The sequence below is a fragment of the Paramormyrops kingsleyae genome, chromosome 13 (genome assembly GCF_048594095.1).
Source record: "Paramormyrops kingsleyae isolate MSU_618 chromosome 13, PKINGS_0.4, whole genome shotgun sequence".
NCBI lineage: Eukaryota > Metazoa > Chordata > Actinopteri > Osteoglossiformes > Mormyridae > Paramormyrops > Paramormyrops kingsleyae.
In genome coordinates this window covers 26,655,694-26,678,822 of record NC_132809.1, presented here as the reverse complement: position 1 = coordinate 26,678,822, position 23,129 = coordinate 26,655,694, and the positions used below count along the sequence as shown (strand labels likewise).

General features: G+C 45.0%; 1 protein-coding gene across 6 annotated transcripts in view; it reads right to left on the bottom strand.

Annotated features, from left to right (window-relative positions):
* The window catches only part of LOC111857386 (unconventional myosin-IXAa-like), a 101,575-nt gene extending 84,979 nt beyond the window's left edge, over positions 1-16,596 (bottom strand). For all 6 annotated transcript variants that reach the window (XM_072698483.1, XM_072698485.1, XM_072698484.1 and 3 more), the window contains exon 1: positions 16,259-16,596. The gene's annotated coding sequence lies outside the window, so the exon portion shown is untranslated. The remainder of the gene's footprint in view (positions 1-16,258) is intronic.
* Between the last annotated feature and the right edge of the window lie 6,533 nt (positions 16,597-23,129).

Here is a 23,129-nt window from a genome sequence, read left to right as displayed (position 1 = left end):
GAAGACCCCAAGAGTAGTTCTGGAAATAAACAATGGCAGGAATGCTTGAGGAACCAGCAGGCCACATTGCAAGAAGGAAATGGGCGAGTTGACCAATCCATGCAGAAAGCAGCATATGATTGGCTACTTCCTCATGCCTCAGGAGACATAAATGGCAATTTCATATTCTCAGCACTTTGAGTGAGGTTTCTGCGAATGGTGGGGGAGGTGGCTCAGCGGGATAGGACGCTGGGCCTATGATCGGTCATCGATTCAAATCCCGAGGTTGGCAGAGTGAGTTCTCTACTGGGCCCTTGAGTGAGGCCCTTAAACCTCAGCTTTTCCAGGGCCTGACCCTACTTTCTCAATTGTGTGTAGCTTTGGATAAGTAAGCAAATGTAATTATATCCGTTTTTCGAAGTGTGTCTTCTGTGAGTTCCCATACTTTACCATCAAAACCGAATAATTTACGCACACCACAAGCACCAAAGCCGTGCTCCTACCACCAGGCTGGACGGTGATCTCCCAGTGTCCCTTCGCAATCTCCTTTCTGCGTGAGCTGAGCAGGGAAGCCTGCAGTCACCCAAGGCAAACACAACACTCCCTGACTCAAGAGAGCTGCACCACCACCAGTAAAAACAGGAGGACTGTCTCACCTCTTCAACCCAGCTTAGCGCCAAGTGGCTGATCCACACTGCAAGTCGAGGTGGGGGGGTGTCGCTCAGGATCCACCCAAAACATCCCAAGTAATCCTACAAATACATAACTGCGAGGAGCTGAAACAGCTCGATTCTCGTACATGAGGTTAGAACATCCCAATACCCACACTTCCCAGCAGTGACACGTGTGCAAAGTGAAACCTTAAACGAGAACTCTGATCTCTTGTCGATGCTTAGAAAAGACTGGATTATCCGCACCTTCTATCAAAGACATACCAGTCAGTTGTCGGGTTCACTCCCAAGTAACCGACATCATATGATTCACTCTGAGTCAGCTGGAATTGCTGTAAACCAGAGTTTGGGTTACTGTAAGACGACGACCAATGCAAACAGAGAATCTGCGTTTGGCTCCAAGTCTCTTCCACAGCATGGCCCCTCAAGGCGCATAAACCCCAAATCAGTTTATTTTGTTAGTCCGGGGAAAATGAGCCAAACGGGAACCTAATACTGACAGTACAAGCCCAGGAATAACTTTGAGGAATACTCACATTAATTTGTAATCCTTTTGCAATCTATCCTGGCACTACTAAAGCCTTATGAAAAACAGAAGGTGGGATGTAAGGTCCAATATTCTCCCACAGCTATTTCTCTGTTAGCAAACATTTGGGAAAGCTTTAATTAAAATCATAACACCGGAAGAGTTCCAATTTTTGATTGACTTCTCACAGATTCACCTTATGGTCAACTGACGAAACACAAGTATCGGGGGTCAACCATAGCGGCGCCAAGTGTGTTTGAAACCGAGGTTCTGTGTGCTCAGCCACTCCCCGGCCAAGCTTTCAAAAAAACAAATAAAGCACAAAACAAGAACAGGAGAATGAGCGATATCACGCTATGAGCACAATGACTGTCAGACGCAGATGTCTGAGGGAGAAACCACCCCCACTCAGAGCCTTTAGAAAGGAGCATGCATGCCAAGATATGAATACATTTCTTATGTTACTGTCTGCTGTGTCCTGTGGTTACTTACTTTGAGGGAGAAAACATGATGCCACCTGCCACACAAGAGGACTAAGACAACCCTAACACACTGAACCCAAAGAGAAACCCAACCTGGTTTGCATTTAGACTGAAGTGAAACCACTGTGTTGATATGAGCAAAGGCAACTCACAACACCTAAAGAGATGAAAACGATTTCTGTGTGAATCCATTGCCGGTCATGGGCTTTTCTCATGCAAGTTTAGAGTCTTCCACAGAGTCAGAAATGATTGCAACCACAAGAAAAAATCTGTTAAGAAGAAGAGAGGAGGCATTCTTTTGTCCATTGATGTTCCTGCATTTTCCTTGGTTCCGAGGCAGCTCCAGGTTATATAACGTTGTGTGAGTTCAAAGCCCATAATGAGACTTAGCTGAGCTACTCTGACAGCTCAAAGCTCAAGCAGCCTGGCTTCCAGCCACCTTCCCCTCAGGTGCCGTGGAGTAGTGTCCTGTAACCAGCCCGTTACAGGCAGAGAGAGAATTACTCAATCTTCAAAAGCAAAGGAACAAAGGGGAAACTGTCACAACCCGAAACAGAGGAATAATGCAACTAACCCATGTGACCGTACCTTCCAGAATCCAGCTAATCAAGGGTTCCCTCACTGTCCATGGTGCGGTATTTAAGGCTGCAAGCCAGCACCCTGTTCGGATAACCCATCTTGAGGCTCTACTGTAGGTATCAGTTCATTTTATTATGTGAGGTGAAATAAAGGTATCAAGGAGACTGGGATGAAACATCGGTTGAAGCTGAAACCACAGAAGGAAGGACTGGAAAGTCTCAGAAGTCAATCCAAGGACAACCCGAGGAACAGGGTTACACTCAAAGCTGGTGCTCCAAGACTATCAGAAGGTAAGCAAGAAGAGTTTCACAACCTGTTGTCCTCTGCTACACACAATGCAACACAAATTACTGTGCATCCAGTTTGACAACTCCAGCACGTAAAGCCTTACAAGGTCCAGTCCACACTCTTTCATCAACTTCTTAGCAAAAGGTCAACAGAGCAAGTACCCCAAGTGTATAATAACAAAGACCTGTGATCCCTCCAGCACAGGAATAGAACAAACCGTCATTTGAAAAAGTAGCTCTTCTAAAAGCCAAGGTTAGGAGTACAAGTGGACAGCTGTGATCCAGACAGACAATGCCATTCTAGCAAAGAGTTTTATTACCTTGTAAACATTTTAGAGCTGGAAAAGAGACATGCAGGGCAAGTACTGGCAAGTCACGACATGGGATAATGAGAGTGCTTTGCCAGATTGGGCTCGCTTGATTGCAATTCAATTAGGGCAAGACAGTGGCCATGGTAAACATGATCAAGTAACTAAGTTCAGAGGTGAGGACAACCACAAATTAAACAACATGGAAAATATATATATGTTTAACTTTTCTGCTGGAGGTCCCCCAGCCCCTATCGAGAAGATCGACAAGCTTCAGCTTGCATCAGACTTGCGGGAGCTGCTCCAATCCTGAATCAGCAAACCATCAGCCAGGTCCAGTCAATAAAGGCGAGTTCCGGGAGGGAACCAGGGGCTATTAATATCCTAGGGCGTTTGCTGAAAACAGCCCAGATGACTGCCAACTGTAAATGTTGCCCCACTTCCTGCTGCCTGTGACCCCTCCTGCATCAACAATGGCCCTTGCGCTGGGCGAACAGGAAGACTGGACCAGGCCCTTCACAGTGACACCTCTGCAACACAAAGAAATCTCGCTTCACTTCTGAATGCACATAAAATACCTAAATTGCATAACTCCATCAAAGTCCTCCATTAAAGTAGAGATGTCTTGCACCCCTGATCTCAGAGGTCATGACTGTTAAAGAAGATTATGGGGTCTGCTGTAGAAACCTGCCTCCTCAGAGCATTATGACCAGACAGATAGGGGACTTTAAGACAGTCAGGGTCAAAATAACAGTCACAGTGCAAAATCATGGCAAGAGAATTTCCCGTAACTCAGAAGATGCACTACTAGCTCAAGAAGAAACCATTCGCAAGTTGTTCAATATTCGGAAAAGGACATCAACATGGGGAAAAGCTTTCCACCATGGTACCAGGGCACCAGCAGGATGTGCTGTGTGTATCAGGGAAGCGAGCAACCATAGCAGCAGATTCACAGGAACCATCAAGACCCATGGCCAACAGAACACCAAGAAACATCAACTCAATTTAATCAACAAGGAACACAGCTCAAACGTGGCAAGAGTGAGAGAAAATATCTGAGGCATCAGGTTCATGGCAGAAACTCTCCTATCTGACCCCTGACCGTCAAGCACCATAACATAACCAGGCTGTCACATTATAAGGGCACCTGTCAGGCAGCGTGACATAACTGCGCTCTCACACTGTAATGGCACCACTGCAATCTCACAGACACGCATGCTTCAATCATTTGAAAGAAAGCATTGTTCTCACATGCTGGCCAAGGTAGCACATTTACAACATTGAGTGCCCATCCCCCCTCCCCCACAGACCAGTCCAAAACCAACAAGCAAGGCAGCTCTGTGGGGTAGGAAGGCAGGGACTGGTTTGAAGAGAATGAAGACAGTCGTGTAAATTTCTGCAAGCTGAAAACACATGATTGTAAGGGAAAGGCCTTGAGACAGCCAGACAAGGGTGATGTTAGGTCCAGAGGTGATGCTTGGGGGGGGGGGGTCACTGGGTAACACTGCAGCTTCAGACCTGCGGGATTGTGGGTTCGAATCTCAACCCTAGCTATGTGTGAATACAGGCCAACAAATGCAGTTATGTGAAGTGGTGTCTCTAAGTTATCCGAGTTGTGTAATGGCATATTCCTGCAAAAGACCAACTTCCCATCCGGGGGGTTCCCCTACTTTACCCCCACGTTCTTGACCCTGTATATCAGATAACTAGTTATGGAAAATGGCGCTCTGAACATATTTACATAAGCTAACATGCACACCCCTTCAGAAGCGTTTCCTACATGCCTGCTGGCCACCAGGATGAATCACAATGTCTGTCAGTTGTTTCACCCAAGCTCTTCTGTAAATGACTTGGGCAGCAGGGTCATGCCACTTCAATGCATCAGAGGTTATATTCACTACCTCTAGTGGGGTTACATCTCTATTTTTGTATCTCCTTCCCAAACTGTTCGCTGGTCTCGCATTCACAGCAGCCTCTATGTGATCCAAACAAAGTTGATTAAGTGTTAAGTGTCAGTTTAAGGGTTAAGTGTCAGAACAGGTGGTTGTAACACTTTCAAATGAGCTCCCTCTCTCTTTCTCTCTCTCTCGATCTCCATCAGCCATTTGCCAGTTGCAACAGTTATTACGTTATCGCCTCTGGCAAAGAGTAGCCAGTTATTCTCGATTACAAGACCTCAGCTGGCATCCGAGTGGGTCAGCGTAGCTACCAGCCAAAGAGGAGCTGTGTGTGTGTGTGGAGACATACATAAGACCGGATGATTAGAGACATAAAAATGAGTAATCGTTTTAATTAATTGAGCAACCATTAGCCAGTATTCAGAGAACGTGCCCAAAACAGCCTAGGGGCCCCAAGTATTACAACACGAGGACAAGTTGATGCAAAAAAACTGCACCACACAAAGTGGGAAGCGTGACTCAGGACCTGTGAGACTTGCTTTGATACCACTTACCGTATGAAACCCTCAGAATGTTGACTTTGCCCCTCTTGGCACTATGATGTGTCGAGAAAAGCATCAGTCACAAACATACAGTCACAGACGTGACACACTGTTAAAAGAGCAGGGTGACGTGATCTCTCTGATTTAATATTCCCATAAGAGGCACATCATGTGTCCAGATTAATTTTAAACACTTGCACTCCGGCTCAGCTAATGGTCAACAGGTGGCCTTCACACAACTGTCAGAGAAGGCCCTGAGGGTGCAGCACATTCGGCATCCGCCCAGGCCCACCACACCCACGGCCCGCTCAGTCCAGTGTGGGGCTACATAACCAGGCAGGACAGCTGTCAGCCCGCTTAACCAGCAAAGGTCAATTTGCACTGATTTGTCACACGAAGCGGACAAGGCCTCCAAAGGCAGAGGACTGAGCTCCACTGGAGTTCGTCACAGACGCTGCAAACCACAGTTGTACCATTTATGTTTATTCTATTCCACTGTGTTTTTTTAACACTATTACTATGTGAGTGAGTGAGAGAGCTTGCTACCTCATTTCATTGTGCTAGTGCACAACGACAAGGTTGACTTTGACTATTGGCGTTCAACAAACGATCTACGACACATGCTGGGAACCTGGTTCACCACACAAGTATATCGAGGTTCTTCATTTACCTTTACTGTACATCAGTGTTTCCCAACCCAGTTCTCTGGGACCCCCAGACAGTCAGAATGTAGAGCAAAAATGTGGACTGTCTGGCAGGTAGCAAAAATGTGGACTGTCTGGCAGGTAGCAAAAATGTGGACTGTCTACCAGGAAGCTGGGAGGGAGCAAAAACATGGACTGTCTCGGGGTCCCCGACGACCGGGATGGGAAACACTGACTTAGATAAATTATTTCGCTGCTGTTTCCACAAAGCTCCCTGTTACACTACAAGGTCAACTGATTAACTAAGCAACTAATAGCACTTCATGACTTCCACTGGGTTTTACATAAAGCGAGAGCACATCCGATCAGCTGAAGGCTCACACGGTACGGCATACCTTTCTCAGTATATATGAAAATTTTCGACCGGCCGTGCCTGAGGACCTTCTGATAAGCTCACAGTGAGCCGGGTGAGTTGGTATATCTGACCGGTACCAACTGGCAGAAACAATGTCTCTTGTTTCTGTCCGGCACACTGGCGCAGATTTGCTGTTTCGGGGCCCAATTCCCAAAAAGTTACTTTGAGGCCCCAGATAAATGAGTGAGAATCAAAGAGCGAAATGACATCAATAATTCACTAACCAATCAGCAGGCAATGGAATGGGGGGGGGGGGAGATAAGACTGCATCTCAAGCTTAAACCCAAGTGTTACAGGCCAAAGTCTGGAATAAGTGATTCTGAAATTTCCTAAGGGTGGTTTCTTTCACATCCATGATTATGGTGCATTTTCCCAATTAACTCATTTGGGAATTGAACAAGAGTGGAAGTCTGGGTGTTCTTGGGTATGAAAGAAATCCCACTTTTTTATAGTTTGTCAAACCTCTTCAAATTATTAAGCCATATACAGACCATACTGGGTGCCTAGAACACCAAAAGCAGTCAGGTGAATCCGTGACACGTATGACTGACTGCCCAAACAGATGGGCATGGGACCATGTAACTAGCCTGTAAGGAATGTAAACACCAGTAACTAAACCAAGACGGTCCTTAACATTTACATTATTTACATTCTTCTCTCATGTGCCAAATACTGCGAGGCAGAGATGAGCATTGTGACGGAGACAGCTGCAGCGTGCAGAGTGGAGCAGTAATTCCCCAAACAGGTGACACTACCTCCATGATGACATCAGTAAGCTGAACCTCAACATTAATGCTTAGCAAGTCAAATGCCAACCCAGTAATATCACAGCAATTAATGTCTAACCATCCATCTTCAACTTCTGCACTACAGACTGATAGCAAGCCCAGGGTTAGTGCCAGGAAGGCCGCAGCCCCCGGCAGGCAGGGGACACCCTGGGCAGGTCTCAGGGCTCCATTCTCATATACCAGGGACCTGATCCATGGAGGCCCGTGCGGGTCTTTGGGATGGCCTCTCAATCAGCCAATAATAAAACAGTGGTTCTCAACTCCAGTCCTGGGGACCCACTGTGATTGGCTGATTGAGAGGCCATCACAAAAACCCGCACGGGCCACCATGGATCAGGTCCCCCACCCCTGTCTTATACTGTTGGCTAAGTAAGAGAGAAACACAAAACTCACTTCATTGTTTTAGTTTATGACTAATGAGCTAAACGGAACACAAACTTAGATTCATACTGATAATTTTTATTTCAATTCAACAAATACAACACTAATATTACTTTTTAGCGGCAGCGAATGACAAAATGGTATGCAGAAGGTATGAATCGTCATTGTCTATTATAACATTTGAGGAAATTGTGAAGGTAGGGTTAGATGCAACAATATAGAAATAGGTCCTGGCGATTAACAGAGTAGCAAAGAGTTGAAAGGATATCCAGTGACCACACCAAACATTATAGACAGACAAGGCCTAACTCTGCCCTTTGGAATACTCACCGAACATTACAAATTACAAAAAACAGCCATCTAATTTTCTAGGGACTCTTTCACTCAAACTTAATTCAGAACACAGAAACATGGAGAAGGTCTTCATAAATGGAACACTCCACATAACAGAGAGTAAAGGATCATAGCCTCAATGCACAGCGCTAAGTTTTAATCTAGTGAGTAAAGAAGGTCAGAAATGCCAAAGCTCACCACACATTCACTCACTTGGTCCAAATCCAACTGAGCTTATACTTGACCCTTCTGTGTTTTTTGTTTGGAGCCTAATGAAGTTCTTTGTCAATTATAGGTCTGCCAAAGGACAGTAACTTTGATCCATTCTGGTCGTATCACACAGTGCCCACTAAGTACTAAAAATGATAACTTTTATATTGTGCCCACAAGAAATTATATTATGTGCACAAAGTACTATCTTGAGCAATCAATTAAGTTCTACACACAATACAAACAAAAACACGCTTTAAGGCACTTTGGGTGTCTTGCAAAGCACTATATAAATGTAACATTCTTTCATTTATTAGGTGAACATGAAGTGGTGACCACAGCTCATAAAATTCCACTCCAATCTTGGAATGTCTTAGAAAGACATTCTTGTTACACCGCAATAAAGTTAGCCTCATATTCCATATTCTGTTTTCCCTATAATATGTTTTTTAATTTAGAAAATATAATTATTATAATTATAATATCTTTTAACAAAAAAATGTCCATAAACAGCTATTGCAATTTTTGAAATTCAAGCCCTTTCACCATTTGTGTTTAATGTTGTTAATTGCAAAGAAAAATAGTCTACTTCAGGTGTAACAAGATATTAGCTAAGCATTTAGAGATAATGGCAACTTTTGCACAGCCCTCGCATTTCCAGATTTCTTAACGGGCAAATTTAAATTCATTTTTAAATGTTGGCTTATGCACTGCACATTCACTTACAGTCAGGTGCCCTGAGTGTCCATTCATAGCATCCATAGCACAAAGGGATTTAATAACTGTTCTAATAACCGTGATACAACATGAGACAGAGACATCTAGCTGACTGTGGGGGGGGGGGGGGGCAGTGCACAACATTAAAGGGTCGTTTATTGAATGAGGGAAACAGTGCATGCACGCAGTTGACAGAATTCATACAAATTTGAAAGTTCACGTTTACCCCAAGGGTTTATCTGTGACCTTTAACATTATACAAACAATGTGAGTGCATTGCTTGTGTTCATCAACAGTGCATACCTGTCTAAAATACAGCAAATTTGGAGATAATGAACTCAAGGGACAAGCTTGTCATACCAGAAAAAAATGGGAAATGGGATACAAGTTTTAATTACATCACTTTCTCAGATTTCTATTGGCTAGTCATTTATGTGCTTTTTACAGTACAAAATTTTGATTGATTATCTATTGTGTATTGCACCAAAAACCTGAAAATCACCAAAATTGCAGATACAAGGTTTTCTTAGTTCAGTGTTTCCCAAACCAGTCCTCAAGGCACACTGGAAGGATCCACATTTTTGTTTTATCCCAGTTCCCAGCACACCAGTAAGGTGTTTAGAGCTCCCGATTGCTTGGGTCAGGTGTTCTGTATAAAACAAAAATGTGTATCTGTCACACGATGATATATTTATAAATTTTTTTGCAAAATTTTATAAATACCATGACGTCAATTCCTTCAGTAAATGAGTCTCATACTGGTTTGGGGAAATGGTTTCACAGATTTCTAATGAGCTTCAACACTACAATTTCACCGCAAACTTCTGAGATGAACCGTCCTAACAGCTCCAGTTAATCACATGACTTCAGGTTACTGAGTTTAAATTTTCAGCAATACTTCACACATGAACATAGAAGGTGGCAAAAGGAACTCCCTGCACACCCAGCCTTTTGTTCATCGCCGTGACGCCCAACGTTTGTCACAAAAAAATGCGTTGAAGATAAAATTACATAGATTACACTGCATCCTGTCTGTAGATTCTTATATGGCCAGATGTTTATGACAATCAGCTTCTTGTCTTATGAAAATCTATTTTAAACTTCAACACCATGAGACTGAATATCCCACAAGAAAACAAGCTGTCTAGATGAAAACCAAACTGCAGACCAAAAAAAGCAGAGAAACAAACTTCCATTCATCCATTTATCTGTTGTCAATGACTGGTTATCAGTGTCAGAGGCATCAGGAGTAAATTACAGAAAGCAGATGGTGCAAGGTGAGGTTGGTCTCTCTCTCTCTCTCTCTCTCACACACACACACACACACACACACACAAAATGTCATATAAGCTGCATGTCATGTGAGGACAGACCCTTGCCCACATGCTGAGAATATTGTCATGTTCTACATGCCCAGAACCGGTTGCTGGAGGAACGCACTCCAAATACTACCCGTCTGCAGGAACTAACCTGCCCTGATAACCACTGGTCCAACCCACTGCCCTGGTCGGAGACATGAAAGCGTAACAAATTAGAGTGTTCAGAGACACCGGGCTTTTAAAACTGCGCAACCTCTGATTTTTATCCAAACGGTTCATTACGTGCTGCTAATGCGAAACGGAACAAACCCCCGCAGAGAGGCAGTCCCTTTGTCGGAATCGCAGAATGCGAAGCAGCTGTCTGCCAATTCAAAGGCGGATAAAAAAACGGAGGCCACGACAGGCTGCTGGTGGGGATATTCACCTTCCATGCCTGCAGGTGGCGCTGTCTTGTTGAGTCGACGCTCGAATCTACATCGATTCCCGCTGCTCCTTTCACATTCAGACAATCTGAGCCACCATCAGTCATATCTCAATGACAGAAAAACCGTATAAATACGAGATCCAACAACATACTGGTAGGAACTTGCTTCGTACCTGCAGCTGAAAGCATTTCTATAAATCCCCCCCCCTTGATTTTATTCATTCTTATTTTTCCAGGCATCCACAGTCTTAAGGCCACAAGAACCACATTTCCACAACATGCAGTAATACTACACCCCAGCGAAGAACTCACTACATGACGGACGGCTTCACATTACAGGATGAGCTTTCATCTTAGAGCAACAGCACAGCATAAAACGCCACACTATATCGAAATAAAAACACACCAAAATAATTACAAGATCTTGCCAACACAATACATTATGGCACATTAGATATTATTGTATAGCGTGCTTCCAACCGCTGATCCTTGCCAGGGTTGTGGGGGGCTCGGAACCTATGCCAGGCAGCACAAGGCGGGGGTACAGTAGTAGGGTGTACACATGCACACACTCACAAACAGAAACATACTCTATGAGCAAATTAGCCTAACTGCAAGTCTTTGAACTGTGACACAGGAAGAACATGCAAACTCCGCATACAGAACAGAGGGGAGATTCGAACACCTAATCCTACAGTCATAAGGAAAGAGAGATACCCACTGAGTCACTGCACAACCGTAGATAACGTGCATAATGAAAATCAGCATCCTTGTATAGGAGAGACAAAGTAACCGGTGCAATTAGGGTAGAATATTGCTATTGGAGATAACATGAAAAATAATTATCGCCTTTTGATGTAGTAATAAACAAGTACATATTAAAGGCATTTATCGACAGAGTGGGAGTCCAGTTCATTAGTCCTGCATGCAAATCAGACAAGATCTTCCTGTCCCTGCAACCCGCCGACACACCCTGGACGTCTATAACACAGTAGTGGACAATAACACAGCCCCCGTTTCACACGTGAATCCTGGTCGGGGGGGGGGGGGTTAATGGTGGGAAGCTGAAATAGAGTGTCTTCCCCGGGCATCTACAGAGTGTCACTTGGCAGCCCGTCAGGCGGCTGCTCTGTCTCACTCTGTCACACACACAGGGTCCCTCACTCAGAGCCTCTAAGACACCGGCCTCCCTGCACGCCCTTATATGGATCTCCTCGGGCAACCAGGAATGACGAGTTTCAGGGCAGCGTAAGAGCACTGAGGGACGATGCTGAAATCCAAATCACTCTCTGCAAGTTTACATTTAAAAACAAAGGAAAACGATTAGCTGCCGTCCCCTCTTATGGTCATAAACGATCAGTTACCACATAATCGCTTAACAGACTTACAGCTAAAAGGCTAGTCACATTACAGCCACGCGGCCACGTGCCCGGAGAGGCGGCCTGAGGCCCAGCGCATGCTCTAATGAAGGTCCGTCCCTGAGCAGGTCAGCTGAACTGCACTTTAATTCAGGCGCTCGCCAAACAGCTAGCAGCTAGCAAGGCCCCACCTTCTCGGCTGCCAAGCCTGCCCCAGCCGGCAGGAACGGAGTGGGGGTGGATGGGGGGGGTGCTCATTTACACCATTCTCATAGCCCACCACAGGGCCAGAGGGGGACTGGGTTTCAGCCCGGGAATGTCTTTCCCCAGACTGGCCTTAGGGGTGGGAGGTGGTTCCCCGATGATAAAATTTGTCCTCAGCCCACAACCAGGGTGGCCTACCAGGAATTCCCCTGATTCCCCCAATTACCCAATCCGACATCGCCCCCCCCAGCCCCCCACGCACCGCAGTCAGGTAACAGGGGGAGTACCTGCGAGATATTATACTTCTGTGGCCAGTGGGGGGCCAAAACAGGACAGTGGATACAGGTAGTAACCCCCCCGGGCGGAAAAGCAGGAGCCTGATTCCATCACAGGGAGCAGACGGGTCAGACACCTCCCAGCATGACAGTAGACGTGTCGGCTAAGAGACGCCCCCCCCCCCCCACCGCCCCGCTACAGGCCCCCTGCTCCATGCGGCCATGTGGCCATGCAAGGGGTCGCACGGTTCAGGAGAGCCGGGTCCCGCCATCAACCTGACGCAACGCTTTCTGAAACATCTCACCTTTTCACCTTGAAGACCAAAAAACGACACGATTCAGGCAATCTGTCGTGACCCTCCACTAACTCCAGTATTAAGGCTAACTGGGTCGAGTTTACGTCAAGGCTTCGCTGGGCTCACCATTTCCTGCCACATGATACTTATAAATGAATTATAATTATAAATCGTGTGATTTATTTAAAAAAAAGAGGAAGAGGAACTGATTATTTAGATAAATCAACAGCCAAGAGGTTGCCGAGGTGATTTCCCAGCAAAAAATACAGCGAACGAACAAACGGTGATATTGTTGTGTAGCGGAATATAACGTGCAAGGGGAAGGTCCCACCATAAACAACATAAAAGAGAAGAACAAGAGAACCCCCCCCCTCCAACCAAATGCATGAAGATCTCTCCAGCCCAGTGCAACTGGTATCACATAGATCACACAGAAGCAGAATATGTTTAATACACATAAAAATCCACTGGAGGCTGCTTACTGCCACATGCAAAGAAAACATTACAAGCCATTTTCCTGTGGTTTCTGGCAAACTCTGACAAGTAAAAAAGCATATTTTATACAGTATTATATATAAATACATAAATCACCCTCTAAAAATGTGCATATATTACATATTATGTAAAAATCTTAGTGCTGAGAATATACTTTCTTGAATATGAGCCATCAGCCAGTTAACTACGGGCTCCAGGAAATGTAGATTTACTTCTGCCTTTTATAATGAAGATATACTGTTGAGTTACACCACAGGAAGTGTGACACTGCTGGTGCATCAGGTAGTGCTCACGTGCCAATTAAAATGTGCCGGTTTGTATAGCCCCGTTCACCGACATGTTCACGTCTTTCTAGAATGTGCCGCGCGTGTGGTCAGCCACCATCTCAGCCAATACACTTTCAAGACCGTCAAACATGCGAAATATCTTAACGAGAGCTGACCCAGCATGACGTGTCTAACTCGATAAAACGTAACTTGCTTAATTGAGGTTGACTGTAAGGCCTCTACTTGCTCCCCATTTCCGTAAAACAGAGACCTCCCAGCACGGCTCAGTCTGCGCTTCCTGACGGAAGCAGCCAAACTCTCCCCCGAAACATTAAAGGAAGCCAGGGGCCCGAAGGTGGGGGGTGGGGGGGCAGCTCCAGCCAGAGAGAGAGCCTGACACGGACAGCGCTGCGTTAATGTACCTGAACGCCGCAATGTGAACATCTCCTCAATCCCGCTACTCAGCAGATCGGATGCCATGCGCTTTCACAGCCCCCCCGTGCCGCCCCCCCCCCCCCCCCCAAGCCCAATAAGGTGATCCGGTGGATAGGAATAACGAGACAATACTGGTTTATTTACGGACTCTCATCCACATGTCCAAACGTCCTTCAAACATCTGCTTTGGTCCATCCAGTCACTTCAGGTCACCTGCTGACCTGAGCCCGGGGGGGGGGACTTATTCTCGTTAAATACACACAAGTATAATATGCCAGAGAAAATGTATCAGACCTTATGTTATCACCTGGGTTTCCAACGATCACCAAGGTCAAGGCTGCAATTATTCCCACAGGCAAGACTTTGTCAGAACGACCATTTTTGGGCGCCGTCACGTCTTGATTTACGGTCCCTGCGTGTCGTGGAGGTCAGCGGGGTGGGGGGGGGGGGTGGTCAGCAGGGGGCAGCGGGCCGAGCAGCTCGCCTGTGGGTTTCATCTGATACCCATGTTATTGTCAGTGTCTTTGTTCTGCTGTTTCCAGACCCCTTTCAGATTCCATGTGGTTATTATGAACTCCGTTCCATATGAGTAACGGGTAAAGTAATATCATACAATAAAACTTTTGATTTTACGGTAACCCCCAGAACAAATAAGACCACTTCCTGTACAGCACTGTACTGTGGCAATTCCACATTGATCCCATCAGCTGTCCTTGGACTCACATCACTTCAGGATATAAGGAAAGCACCAGCCTCCAGAATGGCGCCCCCTGCTGGGCTGGGAGAGGATCCAGCCTGTGCACAGACACACAATAACTTTCACCTCTGTGATCTCGAATTTCACCTCGATCGCGGCATGCGTTTGTAAAGAAAAAAAACATTCAAGATCTACACATCTTTTTCCCTACACTATTACACTGTCAGAAAAAGTACCAATTAGTACCTCTGACTGTACAATTACTTGTCACTGGGACTGTACCCTCACGGGTCTGGTGATTGTACCATAGCTGTAGGTAAATGTACCATTTAGTCTCATTTAAAGTACTGAAATGGACTCTGAGGAACATTTTTTGTACAATTAGGGTTACATTGATGTTGTACGTACCTTGGGGAACAAAACTGGACCAGGACTGCACCCTTTTTTCTGATAGTGTAGTGATCTACATTTCAAATTTTTATTTTTAGTATTTTTACACTTCTACCCCTGACCAATCGAAAGCAGCAGGGTTTGAGGAAAATGTGTGACTGACACTCGTCAATCGCTGAAGGGGAGCCTCTGATGGTTTTTCAACTTCAAGTTCGGATTTCAAGACCATTCATAGCAAATGGGCGTGGGGAGGGAAAAAAAGAACAAGGAAATATGTAGAGGCGAAATCTCGCCCTCTACAACAAAATTCATGGCATTGTTTCTCCAGCCTCAAAATAGATCGGGCCAATGAAAAAACACCAAACAAAACTAGCAGATACTCGGTAATGGGGGGATATTGATCCGTTAGTTCACGGTAGTAACACAAAAATATAGCACTGGTTAATTAACCCCTAATACATGGTTTTAATCATTCAAGTTGCACGTCTCCTATATCCTAGATTAGGTGTCCGAATCGCGTGCACTGCACAATGGAGAAATCACACTTACTTCTTATGAATAATAAGGCGAACATCATTTTCCTCACAATAGACAGACGTCGGCCCCAGCACAGCAGTTCAGCTGCCAGACCCCGCAGGTACCGGTATGATCAGATGCCATCGGCCAGCCGTCCCAATAAGGGCACGGCTTATCCGGGCACAAACAATATGTTGCAAAGCAGAATTAGTAATGTTTTTTGTGCTAAACGTTCCTCTTGGGACTGTCAAGTCAAATGATATCGATCCCCCAGCTGGGTTAAACGTGCAGCCCATGACAGAAGCGCGAAGCCGCCGCTCGGGATAAGGACGCGTCTGTCGCTGTCGCCTATTCACTCCTGATGGTTGGGGGTGACAATCACCGATTGCCTTTTTCTCCCCTTCTATCGTGCTCAACCCCCTGACAAATCATGAGGTTTTCCGCTCGCCATTTGTCTCAGAATAGGAGAAGTAGATCGCCGCAGCACTGAATGACTTAAACGCGAAAATAAAAGCAGAATGCAATGAGATACAGTTGTTTTCCTAAAAGAAACAAAGAAGCAAACAGCGCAGCGAGACCCCGGCACTGAACGGATTGTCTTATGAACGGCGTTTTAGGGGGGTTCTGGCTAAACTTGACCATAAGAGCTCCTGCCTGTATCACAGCCGCTCACCGTGTCGGGACCGCGGCGGCGTGATCGGCGCTCCCAGGTTTCGCCCCCGTTCACGGCACGAGCATCACAAGAGAGTCACATTTCGCGGACATCCCGCAGTTTTCAGCCGAAACGGCCCCGCTTTCCGAGCGCGTTTCGCAGTGGACTTACCTCTAGTATTGCCCGAATGCACTCTCCATGCGCGCACCCGCCTTCCCCTTTTCGGGTGCACGGGGCGCGCACTCAGCGCTCTTACAAATAAAACGCTAAAGAAGTATTATTTAAAATCCCTTAGCTTGTGGGAAATGTGTTTTTTTTAATCCTCCTTCGATGTTCCCTTGCAGACACAATATGACGTTCAACTGGCGGAAAACTGAGAATAATACAACAACGCAGGATTTACATAAATAAATGAACGTTGAGGTGAACTGAGTAATTCCTAAGCCGTGTATAATGACTCCCTCTTCCGTGCCCGAGCTAAGCGCGCCCCAGTGATCGCTGGGGAGGGAGTTACGGGGAGAGAGGGAGGGATCTGCGGAGGCGGGTCTTTCAGCGAGACTGCAGATCAAGCCGGGGGTGCAAACGCCGGCGAGCCGCTGCCGCCCCGCAACGCCACTTCAGACACGCGGAGGATCCTTCGCAGGCAACCGCAGTGGCTGGAAAATGTGTCCGCGGAATTCATGTGGCGGACGGGCTTTGTGTCGATATGAGATAATAGAGTCGTCAACGAGAAAATGCATTTTACCCCCGCAAAGCTCTTTGTCTGCATGTCAGAAGAGTTACGGCATGTCAGACATGTAATGCTGCGTAATTTATTGCTCGCCTCACGCTGACATTCTCATAAGCAGGCGTACACTGTAATTGAATATTTTTACGTGCATTGGTATAAATTGGTAAAAAATGCCTACACTGCTGTAACATTTTTTCCCAAGTTGTGAGCGCTTGACATTTTCATAATCCTGCATCGGTGATGAGATATCTGGATTTAGAGGCGGCCTCCATTGTTCAGCTGTATTTGAATAACAAATCAGACTTGGAAAAAAAACTTTACCAGTTAGGTGACCCGTTCGAGATGGTGGCCTTTCCAGTAAATCACAAATATCAATGATGATAAAAAAAGAGGCTGTAAGAATCTGCTATTTACCAGACTTAAGCGCTTTTTACCTTGGGGCGTTGTCTAGCGCATGCTAGGACAGGCAATTTAGATAATTAAGTCATACTTATACCTATTTAGAACAATGTTCATTAATGCAGTTTAGTGGTTAAGCAATACAAAAAAAGCATAATTTCATCGTAATATGTGTTAAAACATCATAGCATGTGGACTATGTATTATTCAGTCTAACTCATTAATTTGCCTGAAGTTTCTGTGTAAAACAACTTGTTCTCTGATCCGTAGTGCAGAAATTAGGCCGTAGACGTAGGAACAGTGGCAAGATCAACAGATCATAAAATTCCCCTCTCATGTTGACTTAAGTGTGGTCTGCGCCATTTCTACTCTGTATCTAGTCTCCATTGTTGATGACATGTATGTGGGTTTCATTCTACCTACACGCTAATTATATTAGCAGCTGAGACCATTCAGCCTTGCACATCACTTGCACAACATCATCATTTGCTATGTAGTTCATACTGTGTACGGACCCTGAGAAACAGGCTGGAGGACATCTGTGTCTCTAGCATCTCGGTAACATCAAGTCCAACTGGCCTCTTCTACACCTCTCAGTAACAAAGAGCCGGATTGGTCCCTGGGTCTGTCACTGTAACCGTCAGTCTGGAGACGTGGTTCAGTGTGTGTGGGTGAGGGTGGACTTTCATTCACATTTATTTATTTAGCAACCGCTTTTGTCCAATGCTACATACAAATAAGTGCATCATAAGCGCACAGCTGTCAAGAAACCAACTTTGGTACAACTGCTGTTAGGCTGAGCTTCCTATGAGTAACCAGTATCAAGTACAAGAACATGTCAGAAGAGCTATATAAAAAGCCATTAGAACTTAGCGTTAGAAAAGCTATTCACCACTGGTGCTTGGACCACTAGTAAATAACATTAAGAGAATCTATCAGGAAGTATCAAGGCATAACACATTAGAGTATCCAGTAATGTCAACAAGGACAGAGCGGTGGAGAGGTTCAGTGGTAGGTCAGGGTTAGTTTGGAGGTTCTGGGAGGGGATGAGTCTTAAGATGTTCCAGGAAGGTAGTGAGGGACTCTGCACACTGGATGAGGGTGAGCATTTCATTCCACCATTGATGAACTACGCAGGAAAAACAACTAGCATGACGAGTTTTCACAGGTAGGGGAGCAGGTGAGGAACCGAGCCGATATTTGACTTTTCTTCAGCATCACTGAGTCTGGGGCTTAAGCTCTCCCAAAGGCCTGCTCTCTACCTTACCCCATGCTGGCCACAACTTCGATAGTGGATTCGTCTTTGATTAGACCCACCTGGGGGTTGGGGGGGGGGAGGTGTGGCTCACTGGGTACGGCCTCAGCGCCTGTGATCAGAAAGTCACCAGATAAAATCCTGTGTTTGGCAGAGAAGGCACATCTGTCCTTGACCCTTCATCAAGGCCCTTAACCCCCCCCCCCCCCCCCAAAAAAATAGAAATTGCTCCAGGGGTGCTGGATGCGCAGCTGACCATGTGCTCAGACACAAAGCTTCACACCCACCTCTTTATGTGTTTATAAAGGCAATTAAGGTGGGATATGCATTTGTTCCTTTAGGTCTTTGGTGGTGCAGCATCATCACTGCACCAAACAAGCATCCAACCTCCACTGCCATCAAAATAAAAAACATACCATGTCTCTGGACATTTTTTATATTAGTCCAACTGAATTCTCATAGTGTCATTCATAATTTCCCCCAACTACTGAATATCCCCAAGGGCTACAGAAAACATGTATAATGGGCTGTTTAATTACAGTGTTACTTCCTTTTAATTACAGAGCAGTGCACGATGTGCTGAATTCAATTTGAAAGTCAAACATTATACTGTCACACACCCACGTAAACAAACCTTTTTGCATCTCAATAGAAAAATTAAAAAAAAAAAACACTTTCATCATCATAAGCTATAACTGACATTGCAATTTATACAATGATAAAGATATGTCACTCCGAGGGTAGGCCTCCATTGTCCAGCTGTATGCAAACAGGATGAGTGCGCCCCCTAGTCCCAATCTGAGGTACACATGTCTCTTTGTTCCACCACACTGTGCCCCATTGACTGAATTGCATTTACATTTATTTCACAGACACATTTATTCAAAGCCATGTACAATTGAGAAGGCAGGATCAGACAGACCCTGAAACAAATGGAGGGTTAAGGGCCTTTCTCAAGGGCCCAATGGTGAAATCACTCTGCCGACACTGGGATTTGAACCGGTGCCCTTCCTAACCTGCTGAACCACATACCACCCTGCTACTCAAGTGAAATCCCGGCTGCACTTCCTGCCTTGTGCCATGCAGGTCCATCTCCACGGCTACAGCGCAAGGTGACAGCTTTCAAAACACTCACACCATCAAGTGTCTATAGATAAAGCTCTTTAAGCAAAAAAAAAAAAACAAATTCCCTGTACTTACATGCCCAAATAGCATAAATATGACTGAGCATGTATACCGAATATACAGCTCTAGCTTCTGAAGTTATCATCAGATGCCGGTGAATTTTCTTCAAGCCCTTGGATCTGTAAGGAGGAGACGCTGTAAACACATATGAGTAAGATGAATGTCAGTTTTCAGGGATCATGGAAATATGAGGAGATAACTGTGATATATTTCCCTTATTATGTATGAAGTGTTGCTTTAAAATTGGCCCATAAACGATGCTTGGCTGGTCTAGCAAACACATTCTCTGAAACATGTGACACGCCCTCGCAGGCTGGGCGCGGAAGGCTTCTTCTGAGAGGTTCTGCTGGCACTGATAGGAAAAAAGAGGGAAAGCTGCGGGGGTTGAAGTTAGCTGCATGCAAGTCCCATGGTCCTACTTGACCACGGCCCCATAGTAAAGCCTCCTTCCCAGGTGAGTATTTACTACACTGCCCCTATTTTAACATCCAGAGATGCAAGTCCACCTATCAATCTTTATTATGACTAGAAACAAGCATCCGATGACTTCACAGCAGTGGTTCCTGAGGGACTAGCAATTGCACGTTAGCATTAAGCTAACCACCATATTGAACAAATTATTTTTGTAATGGGATTGGTTTGGCTAGCTATCAAGACTGACAGAGTCAAAGGAGTAGAGAACGTCCACACAGAGTAGTCTGAATATTATTGTATAGGGGTTATATTGTATTGTATCTGCTGTATATTATTTCTACGAAACAGTTTTGATTCAGCATTGGATTAGAATTTGTGCAATATACAGTTAACGGGCATTAATTGTAAATGTCTTTAAAACTTCTCATTTTGCACCATGACCAATAAGAACAGTATTTCACTTCAGTGTATGACTCCACAGATCATATATCTGAAGTTGACTGAAAAAAAATACTTTGATATCACCTGCCCAATAGTTTGGTTTTGTTCAATGTTCAACTTGGAAAGGCACTGTTAAGATTCTATCTGGATATCTTGGTTTCAGGTTATAATCTTAGCTTGCGAAATCTATAGCTTGAGGTCATAAGATCTACAGCCGTGCATCATCTAAAATCTTTTTAACCTAAAGACCAAGCAGAACTGGAGAGGTTATACAAAATATTTGCAGTCCTAACAGTATATCTAAGAATCTCCAATTTCAAAGAATAAATCCAAGACACTTAGTGGGAACTATGTCTGGCCATCAACTCTGACTTTTAATTGGCTAACAAAACACAGGTAACACCAATGATCATGCCCTTTGTGGCAGTGACATCATCTGACTGGATCCTTTCATGAAATTCCTGGCCATAACGGCTTGTTCATCCATCTTCATTATTCCTGGGATTGCCTGCAGCTTCGACTGCAGATGTTTCCATGGCGATGATGTCAGTGGGGTTTTTGTTCAAACTCTGATCTCCTCAGGGTCCACCTGTGAAACAGTGCTCTCGCCCCAATCGAGGCTCGCTTTCCTGTCATACTGTCATTCTCCAATACAAATTCCAGACCCAAATGGTTTCTTTCACTGCAATTTCAGATGAGAAAGAGAGCTAAACGTTGACAGGAAGAGTGGGGCAACCTCGCACTTTCAGGTGTCGGACAGACTTGAAGAAGCTACAGGTGTGATCTTTACCCATGTGGTCATCAAATGCTGTTATCCAAAGCAATGTACATAACTTATGGTTTTAAATTATACTCGGTAATTTGGATCAAGTAAGAAATCCTGTCTGAACACCAACTGGTTGCAAGCCTAGCTCTTTAACTACAAGCAGCCCTAATACTGCAAGTAAAGCCCCCCCCCCCCATAAAATTCTTGCTAAACCTGCTGCTTGGTCCATCGTAACAACTTTTGACGTTGAGGAGAGAGTCAAGTCCCTTGGTCAAATGCAAGTATTGCTTTGTGGTTTAGCTGACACTTCAATCCCAAATCAACCTTTAAAACAGAGAGGATACTTTACCCAGTACCTGAACCAGCAACTGTCACACCAGGCTGCCTATTGGTTGTCAGCAGAAAGAACCAGTCTCCAGACACAGAGCAGTACTTCATAGGAACCCCGATGCTCCGCCCACAGCAATGCCAGCTCCTCCCCCTCCAGGTCTCACACCAGTGAGCCACATTATGAAAAGCAGGTGTATTTAATCCCTCACTTTACAGCAGTAAGCCTCTTCCAAGGGGTCACTGCATGAAACATGTGGGGCATCTTACTTATATAACAGCTCATCACACCCCCCCCCCCCCCCCCTCCAGTTTATTGTCCCTGGTAAGGACAGAATAAGAAGCTTGTTAACAGTAAGAGACGTTTACTTTTTCAAGATGGAACCATAACCATTATTCACAATATAGTATGGGAAATGTCTCACCATAATTTATGTGGGGGGTTAATCTAGATACTTGGGAAATAGCATCAATCCAAAGAATTTCTATGCTTGAGGTCACGTCCAGGACAGGAATGAGCTAAGTTACCTCCACTGGCACTATACTGAAAATCCAGTAAAACCTAAAATTAAAAAGACAATATGTAGCATAGATTGGGGATGTAAAAGAAATCCAACACTAAAAAAGCATGACTGAGATGCATTACGTGCACATTTGCTATTTATGTAGCACAATGAACCAAAATAAGTTGAGCTACAGTCCCTTAATGCCAATCGTGGTGCTGCTTCCCAAGCTTGAAATGCCCCTCATTGGACTCTGTGGGCGGGGTCATGATGGAGGACTGCTGATTGGCTCCCTGGGGGCAGCAAGTCGCTTTGCATGTTTCTTAGACTGCTGATTGGCTCCCTGGGGGCAGCATGTCGCTTTGCATGTTTCTTAGTACCAGATCATGATTGGTGCACAAAGCATCCACGTTTGGCACATGAATGATTGTGTGTTCCTGAAGGCAAGTCTGTGCATGTATTTAGTTCGCTATTTTAAATAACAAATAGATTTCCCGGGGTTAAGCTGACTTTTCTATAGGAGTCTCTGCAGGCGTCCCAAGGGTCGACACGCACCATGTTGTCACTGACGAATTTATGGACAATCAGCTATTGTCCAAGTCGTTCTCTCACTGTGAATAATTAATTGTTTTATGAAAATTTCGACTGCAATCATGCAATGTCAACATGTCAACACCGTATGTTACACAAAAAGTTATTATGGGATGGACTAACAGGTATTTACTTTAGCAGCAGCTGGGTATTGTGTTTAGGGGGTCAGATTCAAAGGTCACACATATCAACAGAAGCTCAACTGTTCTGCTCGTAGGCAATGCATTCGACTTGAATTTCCCTGGTAAATATTCAATATATTGGCTCTGTAGTATGTTCTGTTTGCATGGGAGTGCTGTGTGTAGTATTGGCAACCAGCCCAGGATGATCTCACTGCAACCCTGCCACACTAAAACAGATGGATAGATGAATTCATCAGTCAGACAAGTGCAACGATATGGGGATACTTGCAGTGAGACAAGCCAGCTATA